A 9,199-nucleotide genomic window follows, 5' to 3' on the forward strand; every position below is an offset into this window, starting at 1 on the left:
AGAAAGCTCTGTGTTCCAAAAAGAAAACCATTTCCTCTGTAGTATTCAGCAGCTAATAAGTACTGGAAGGATTAAGATTTGTTAATAGAAGTAATTTACAAATCTGTTTAACTTTCTGGCAACAGTTGATTTAAAAGAAAAAAAAAAAAAAGTTTTCCACCGGAGAACCCCTTTAAGTTGGGTCAATGATCTCCAACCTCTCTAATCATGGTGCACAACGATTTGACATTTAAGATTACAGTCTCCCCAGTTAGTTTGTATTACCCAATGCAGTGTCCCAGTGCTGTCTCCCAGCAGATGAGGTGTTAAGTTGCTGGGAGGCTGTGGGGTTCTTTTGCTAAAGGAGTGCAGGAGTTATCTTTTTATTCATAGATTGTGTATGTAAGGATGCATGGAACATTGGTCACGTGACTCCCCTCAACCAGCTTCTATGTAAAAACTGCTAGAAATTCTAAAGGGAGGAGTCTCCCAAGTCCAAACCTCTATCCCCAGAAGGCTGGAACCAAGCCTGTTCAGTCTGCTAGAAAGCAGATATGCCAGTCTGGAAAAGAAGGAGATTTAGGCCTAGTTTATTTTTATTGTGTTTCCAGCTAAAGCCTGCTGTGAAGAAAGTAGCCAAGTCCTGACTCCAGTGTGTCAAATCCGGTTCCTGTTGCTTAAAGGAGTATTCCAGGCAAAACCTTTTTTTTATATCTATCAACTGGCTCCGGAAAGTTAAACAGATTTGTAAATTACTTCTATTAAAAAATCTTAATACTTCCAATAGTTATTAGCTTCTGAAGTTTTCTGTCTAACTGCTCAATGATGATGTCACGTCCCGGGAGTTGTGCATGATGGGAGAATATCCCCATAGGAACTGCACAGCTCCCGGGACGTGAGTCATCAGAGAGCAGTTAGACAGAAAATAGCAACTCAACTTCAGAAGCTAATAACTATTGGAAGGATTAAGATTTTTTAATAGAAGTAATTTACAAATCTGTTTAACTTTCCGGAGCCAGTTGATATATAAAAAAAAAGTTTGGGCCTGGAATACCCCTTTAACTTCAAGTTTCTGGGTCGATCCCTGCGATCACAGCACCAAGTGGTGTTTCAGGAGGTTTCACCTAAGCAGGGGTGTAGCTAAAGGCTCAGGCCCTGGTGCAAAACTAGAGCTAGGGCCCCCACATTGATCCTAAAGTAGCGTAACTCTGCCCCCCTGTGATGTGAGGAGGACATATTGTTGGAGTGTGTACAGATCATCTCTGTACTCAAGTTATATATGTGTCTGGCACGCCCCTGATACCCAGCACCCATGGCACATGCCATATCAGCCACCACACCATAACTATACCCCTGGCCAGGCCATATAGGCACATTTATGGTGGAATCATCAGAGGTCAATAGGCATCTCTAATAGTCTTCGATTATTAATACATTTTCTCCAGACAACATGAAGAACGTTACCCATGAAGTCGGCCATTATTATTGCTGTGGCCTCCAGAAAATAGAAGCAGGGGTCCCCCTATTGAATGTGTTCTCTTGCCTATAGATTTTTACATCATTCGGGTATTGACTACATGTGGAAAATGAAATGCACAAGCCAGGCTTAGGAGAGCCAGCCAAGGAAAACTAGAATTGCTTACTCCCCTGTTATGGACCTGTCAGCTCATATCGATTGCCTGTATATCTCACTAATTTAAAGAAGAAAGGATTACATTTACAGCCCAGAAGGTCCCCAGAGCCCGACCACGACTAATCCACAGCTTCCTCCATAGGGTCCGATGGCTACAATTCATTGTTACTGACATTTGTAGAATATAGAAAATTTCATTTGAGTTTAATCATGAGACAATTCAGGGCAACAATAAAAATCAACGTCACCTGTCAATACTGACCTGGGACAACCTACTACTGTCTAATCCATGGACTACCAGCATACATGGGGGGGGGGCTCAATAGTTAGAGAAGACAATAAATCCGAACCTCGACAGTATATACAAAATGAGTAATTTAGGAGCTATATACTTGTACATAGAGGGCAGTATTATAGGAGTTATCTTCTTGTATATAGGAGGCAGTATTATAGTAGTTATATTCTTGTATATAGGGAGCAGTATTATAGTAGTTATATTCTTGTATATAGGAGCAGTATTATAGTAGTTATATTCTTGTATATAGGAGACAGTATTATAGTAGTTATATTCTTGTATATAGGAGACAGTATTATAGTAGTTATATTCTTGTATATAGGAGCAGTATTATAGTAGTTATATTCTTGTATATAGGAGACAGTAGTATAGTAGTTATATTCTTGTATATAGGAGCAGTATTATAGTAGTTATATTCTTGTATATAGGAGACAGTAGTATAGTAGTTATATTCTTGTATATAGGAGCAGTATTATAGTAGTTATATTCTTGTATATAGGGGTAGTATTATAGTAGTTATATTCTTGTATATAGGAGGCAGTATTATAGTAGTTATATTCTCGTATATAGGATCAGTATTATAGTAGTTATATTCTTGTATATATGAGCAGTATTATAGTAGTTATATTCTTGTATAAAGGGGCAGTATTATAGTAGTTATCTTCTTGTATATAGGAGGCAGTATTATATTAGTTTTATTCTTGTATATAGGAGCAGTATTATAGTAGTTATATTCTTGTATATAGGAGCATTATTATAGTAGTTATATTCTTGTATATAGGAGGCAGTATTATAGTAGTTATATTCTTGTATATAGGGGCAGTATTATAGTAGTTATATTCTTGTATATAGGAGGCAGTATTATAGTAGTTATATTCTTGTATATAGGAGCAGTATTATAGTAGTTATATTCTTGTATATAGGAGCAGTATTATAGTAGTTATATTCTTGTATATAGGAGCAGTATTATAGTAGTTATATTCTTGTACATAGGAGCAGTATTATAGTAGTTATACTTATATTCTTGTATATAGGAGCAGTATTATAGCAGTTATATTCTTGTATATAGGAGCAGTATTATAGTAGTTAAATTCTTGTATATAGGAGCAGTATTATAGTAGTTATATTCTTGTATATAGGAGCAGTATTATAGTAGTTATATTCTTGTATATAGGGGCAGTATTATAGTAGTTATATTCTTGTATATAGGAGGCAGTATTATAGTAGTTATATTCTTGTATATAGGAGGCAGTATTATAGTAGTTATATTCTTGTATATAGGAGCAGTATTATAGTAGTTATATTCTTGTATATAGGAGCAGTATTATAGTAGTTATATTCTTGTATATAGGAGCAGTATTATAGTAGTTATATTCTTGTATATAGGAGCAGTATTATAGTAGTTATATTCTTGTATATAGGAGCAGTATTATAGTAGTTATATTCTTGTATATAGGAGGCAGTATTATAGTAGTTATATTCTTGTATATAGGAGGCAGTTTTATAGTAGTAATATTCTTGTGTATAGGAGCAGTATTATAGTAGTTATATTCTTGTATATAGGAGCAGTATTATAGTAGTTATATTCTTGTATATAGGAGCAGTATTATAGTAGTTATATTCTTGTATATAGGAGCAGTATTATAGTAGTTATAGTCTTGTATATAGGAGCAGTATTATAGTAGTTATATTCTTGTATATAGGAGCAGTATTATAGTAGTTATATTCTTGTATATAGGAGCAGTATTATAGTAGTTATATTCTTGTATATAGGGGGCAGTATTATAGTAGTTATATTCTTGTATATAGGAGCAGTATTATAGTAGTTATAGTCTTGTATATAGGAGCAGTATTATAGTAGTTATATTCTTGTACATAGGAGCAGTATTATAGTAGTTATATTCTTGTATATAGGAGGCAGTATTTATAGTAATTATATTCTTGTATATAGGAACAGTATTATAGTAATTATATTCTTGTATATAGGAGCAGGATTATAATAGTTTTAATCTTGTATATAGGAGGCAGTATTATAGTATTTATATCTTTGTACATAGGGGGAAGTTTTATAGAAGTTATATCCGTGTATATAGGAAGCAATATTATAGTGGTATGCTCTTTTCCATAGGGGGCTTTACAAAAACAAACCTCACCATTCCTATGAATCTGGCGCCAACTTCTAGACAAAGCCACCTGTAATAAAAAGTCAGACAACCTAATTTATTACTAAATCATTTCCCATGCAGAATATTTCCTTGCTCAATTGACAGGCCGCTTCCTAGTTAGTAAATGGGCGCCAGTAGGATGCTGCAGCCAATGGGCACTGGGCGATCAGCATATTTAATGGGTTTTCCAGTAATACATCAGCCTCTGCACCCGGCCTGGTCATCACTCATGTACATTGTAATCATTGGGATGGATTTTCTGATGTGCGGCTGGTTAGGCTCCCACCGCTCCGGCTATGCTTGTTCTTAACACTAATTACAATACTAAACAAGTCATTGACAGGGAATGAATCACCGCAGTTTGTTGCTTATACCTAATAAACTGCGGCCATCAATTACAATAAGTACAGACTGAAGCTTCTTCCATGGAAGGTCATGGGTGTCTGAGGATTTTTATGTACACATTTAAAGGGAATACCTTGTGTCCTTTCTGTCTCCATTAGTAACATTTGTTGGTAGAAAAGAAGCATTAATTCATATAGGCTTGATATTAGGAGAGTTCAGGTAATAAGGCTAGTTAGGGTTAGTCCTGTTTTATCATCTTATGGTCACCATCCGATCCTGCAGAAATCAGCATGTTTGCATTAAAGGTGTAGTCTATCCAAAGGAAAGGAGATAAGTTATAAATCAAGGGGAGTCCCCTGCGGTCTCCTGAATGGGGCCCCAGAAGTCTGCTGGAAGGGGGCGTGCCAACCCCCGCAGGAAGCCGCGGCCGGCACACCCCCTCCATGTATCTTTATGGGGTACATGGAGGGGGCGTGTCAACTGGCGCTCTGTGCGTGGGTCGGCAGGCCCCCTTCCAGCAGACTGCCGGGGCCCCGTTCAGGAGATCTTGCGGGGGTCCCTGCGTTCCTTTGGATAGGGGATAAGTTATATTTCACCAGACTACTCCTTTAATTTAGTCTAATGTGTAGTAAAAACAGACAATAGTCACACCCATAGCAGGCACCTTTCCTGCATCCCTGTGAATCCCAATACTCAGATAACCCCAGGACTTACAGCAGTCACAAGAAAAATATAAACAGCACATATTTGTACTGGACGGTAACAAGAATAACAATAGCAATGTGATAAATGTAACTGGAGATCATAGAATGGATGATGGCAGCCAGAAAGGAAGTAGATGACAGAACAGGACTGACCCTAAATACTAGAACTCTAACCTAACACCAGACAAAGTAAACCTGACTGTCCCTACAACCGTCTTCAGCAGAAGCAACTCGAACCCAGAGAAACAAAGCAACAAGACAAACTGAGAAACTCTTACAGTAATAACACATGGAAGTCGCCTGGAGATTGCAAAAATATCCACTACAGGACTCTCAAACTGTGAGAAACAACATTCTGGTCTGATTAAACCAAAATTGAAACTTCTGGCCTCAATTCTCAGGGTCATGAAACCAGGCACTGCCCATCACCTGCCCAATAACATCCCTACAGTGATCATGGTGGGGGCAGCATCATGTCGAGAGGAAACCAGGCACTGCCCATCACCTGCCCAATACCATCCCTACAGTGATCATGGTGGGGGCAGCATCACGTCTAAAGGAAACCAGGCACTGCCCATCACCTGCCCAATACCATCCCTACAGTGATCATGGTGGAGGCAGCATCATGTCTGGAGGAAACCAGGCACTGCCCATTACCTGCCCAATACCATCCCTACAGTGATCATGGTGGGGGCAGCATCATGTCTGGGGGAAACCAGGCACTGCCCATTATCTGCCCAATACCATCCCTACAGTGATCATGGTGGGGGCAGCCTCATGTATGGAGGAAACTAGGCACTGCCCATCAGCTGCCCAATACCATCCCTACAGTGATCATGGTGGGGGCAGCATCATGTCTGGAGGAAACCGGGCACTGCCCATCACCTGCCCAATACCATCCCTACAGTGATCATGGTGGGGGCCGCATCATGTCTGGGGGAAACCAGGCACTGCCCATCACCTGCCCAATACCATTCCTACAGTAAAGCATGGTGGGGGCAGCATCATGTCTGGAAGAAACCAGGCACTGCCCATCACCTGCCCAACACCATCCCTACAGTGATCATGGTGGGGTCAGCATCATGTCTGGAGGAAACCAGGCACTGCCCATCACCTGCCCAATACTATCCCTACAGTGATCATGGTGGGGGCAGCATCATGTCTGGAGGAAACCAGGCACTGCCCATCACCTGCCCAATACCATCCCTACAGTGATCATGGCGGGGGCAGCATCATGTCTGGAGGAAATCAGGCACTGCCCATCACCTGCCCAATACCATCCCTACAGTGATCATGGCGGGGGCAGCATCATGTCTGGAGGAAACCAGGCACTGCCCATCACCTGCCCAATACCATCCCTACAGTGATCACGGTGGGGGCGGAATCATGTCTGGAGGAAACCAGGCACTGCCCCTCACATGCCCAATACCATCCCTACAGTGAAGTATGGTGGAGGCAGCATCATGTCTGGAGGAAACCAGGCACTGCCCATCACCTGCCCAATACCATCCCTACAGTGATCACGGTGGGGGCGGAATCATGTCTGGAGGAAACCAGGCACTGCCCATCACCTGCCCAATACCATCCCTACAGTGATCATGGTGGGGTAGCATCATGTCTGGGGGGAAACCAGGCACTACCAATCACCTGCCTAATATGATCCCTACAGTGAAGTATGGTGGGGGCAGCATCATGTCTGGAGGAAACCAGGCACTGCCCATCACCTGCCCAATATGATTCCTACAGTGATTATGGTGGGGGCAGCATCATGTCTGCTGGAAACCAGGCACTGCCCATCACCTGCCCAATATGATTCCTACAGTGATCATGGTGGAGGCAGCATCATGTCTGGAGGAAACCAGGCACTACCCATCACCTGCCCAATACCATCCCTACAGTGATCATGGTGGGGGCAGCATAATCTCTGGAGGAAACCAGGCACTGCCCATCACCTGCCCAATACCATCCCTACAGTGATCATTATGGGGGCCGCATCATGTCTGGGGGAAACCAGGCACAGCCCATCACCTGCCCAATACCATCCCTACAGTGATCATGGTGGGGGCAGCATCATGTCTGGAGGGAACCAGGAACTGCCCATCACCTGCCCAATATGATCCCTACAGTAAGTATTGTGGAGGCATTATCATGTCTGGAGGAAACCAGGTACTGCCCATCACCTGCCCAATACCATCCCTACAGTGATCATGGTGGGGGTAGCATCATGTCTGGGGCAAAACCAGGCACTACCCATCACCTGCCCAATATGATCCCTACAGTGAAGTATGGTGGGGGCATTATCATGTCTGGAGGAAACCAGGTACTGCCCATCACCTGCCCAATACCATCCCTACAGTGATCATGGTGGGGGCAGCATCATGTCAGGAGGAAACCAGGCACTGCCCATCACCTGCCCAATACCATCCCTACAGTGATCATGGTGGGGGCAGCATCATGTCTGGAGGAAATCAGGCACTGCCCATCACCTGCCCAATACCATCCCTACAGTGATCATGGTGGGGGCAGCATCATGTCTAGAGGAAATCAGGCACTGCCCATCACCTGCCCAATACCATCCCTACAGTGATCATGGTGGGGGCAGCATCATGTCTGGAGGAAATCAGGCACTGCCCATTACCTGCCCAAAACCATCTCTACAGTCAGGCATGGTGGGGGCAGCATCATGCGAAGAGACTGGTCAGGGTTGAAAAAAAGCTGAATGGAGCAAAGTACATAGATATTCTTAATTAAAACCTAAACCAGAGCTCTGGACCTCAGACTGGGGTGAAGTTTCCCTTTCCAACAAGACAATGCTCCTAATCACACGGCCAAGACAACACAGGAGCAGCTTAGGGACAACTCTGTGAATGTTCTTTAGTGGCCCAGCCAAAGCTTGAAGCCAATGGAACATCTCTGAAGAGACCTGAAAATGGCTTCCACTGACTGTCCCCATCCAACCTGACCGACCTGGGAGGATCTGCAGAGAAGAACAGCTGAAAATCCCCAAATCCAGGTGAGTAAACCTTGTGGCCTCATCCCCAAGAAGACTGGAGGCCGAAATCACTGCAGAATGATGGGAAACACATGGAGCAAACATAACAAAATGAGATAATAGCAAAAGGGTCTGAAGACTCCCCGGATGCATTGTACCTGATCCAGAGTAATGGATCAGAGGTAGGACAGGTGCGTAGCAATTGTCTCTATGAGACTCTGCATGGTGATTTCTTCTTGCTATAACATGTGAATAGACACCTAGAGATAATGAAAATCTAATGTGTGCAGCCTGGGGCATATCTGCAGGGAATGTTGACTAACTAGAAAATACCCTCACCGTCCTCTTCAGACTATTCATGAACCAGGAAGCCCAGACTGTACAGTAAAGTAGATCCTTCTCCAGCTTTGCATGGGATTATGGGTATAAAAGGTAATATCTATATGAATAAACAATAAGCCTTTATATATTTACCCGGATACAATTGTATATATGTACAAATGTAAATAATGAGTCTGGGTGCAGCCTATGACCGGGGGCCAAACCCTTCACATCAATGATGGCGGCTTACAATTATTTTGTGTAACCCTTTGTCTGCCATGTGGAGGAACAAATTTATATCCAAGCTTTTCCGGAGTCATGCAGTGGCCCTGAGATGTTCTGTCCTTTATATATAATATAGAATGTTAGCGGTGATCACATCATAGGTAAACAAGGAACCTTCACTCCCCAGATAATAGCGATAATCACCATCAAATATGATTAAGATCTCGCAGATTGCGCCCACTGTCTGTCTGTAGCCGCAGCTCAGATAACGGATTATTAGACACTCAATGGCGCCACGATTAGATCAAACTGAATATGGAGGAGGAAACAGATTCATGTCTATATGCGGAAGATAAATAGGTCTCACTTAAATTGACAAGACTGATATATATATCAGCAAAGAGGGGTCAAAAATATCAGGAATGCTGCAAGCACATGCCGCCCCCAAGAGGCGAAGCCCATTATGCCCCTGGGTGACAATTTTTAATTCTGAGTGAGGGGCAAGTAAAGCCGATTTTGTGCCTATAATTCTTTCAAATA

This window comes from Hyla sarda, chromosome 8, assembly GCF_029499605.1.
Source record: "Hyla sarda isolate aHylSar1 chromosome 8, aHylSar1.hap1, whole genome shotgun sequence".
NCBI lineage: Eukaryota > Metazoa > Chordata > Amphibia > Anura > Hylidae > Hyla > Hyla sarda.